Below are 440 nucleotides of genomic sequence, written 5' to 3'. Positions count from 1 at the left end.
GTTATGTCTCCATGGTTGTTAAATTTGTTTATGGATGAGGTTGTTAGGGAGGTGAATGTAAGAGTTTTGGAAAGAGGGGCAAGTATGCAGTCTGTTGTGGATGAGAGAGCTTGGGAAGTGAGTCAGTTGTTGTTCGTTGATGATACTGTGCTGGTGGCTGATTCATGTGAGAAACTGCAGAAGCTGGTGACTGAGTTTGGTAAAGTGTGTGAAAGAAGAAAGTTGAGAGTAATTGTGAATAAGAACAAGGTTATTATGTACTGCAGGGTTGAGGGTCAAGTCAATTGGGAAGTAAGTTTGAATGGAGAAAAACTGGTGGAAGTGAAGTGTTTTAGATATCTGGGAGTGGATTTGGCAGTGGATGGAACCATGGAAGCGGAAGTGAATCATAGGTTGGATGAGGGGGCAAAAGTTCTGGGAGCATTGAAGAATGTGTGGAA

Source organism: Panulirus ornatus, chromosome 25, assembly GCF_036320965.1.
Source record: "Panulirus ornatus isolate Po-2019 chromosome 25, ASM3632096v1, whole genome shotgun sequence".
Classification (NCBI taxonomy): Eukaryota; Metazoa; Arthropoda; class Malacostraca; order Decapoda; family Palinuridae; genus Panulirus; species Panulirus ornatus.
Note: the sequence above shows the minus strand (reverse complement) of the source record.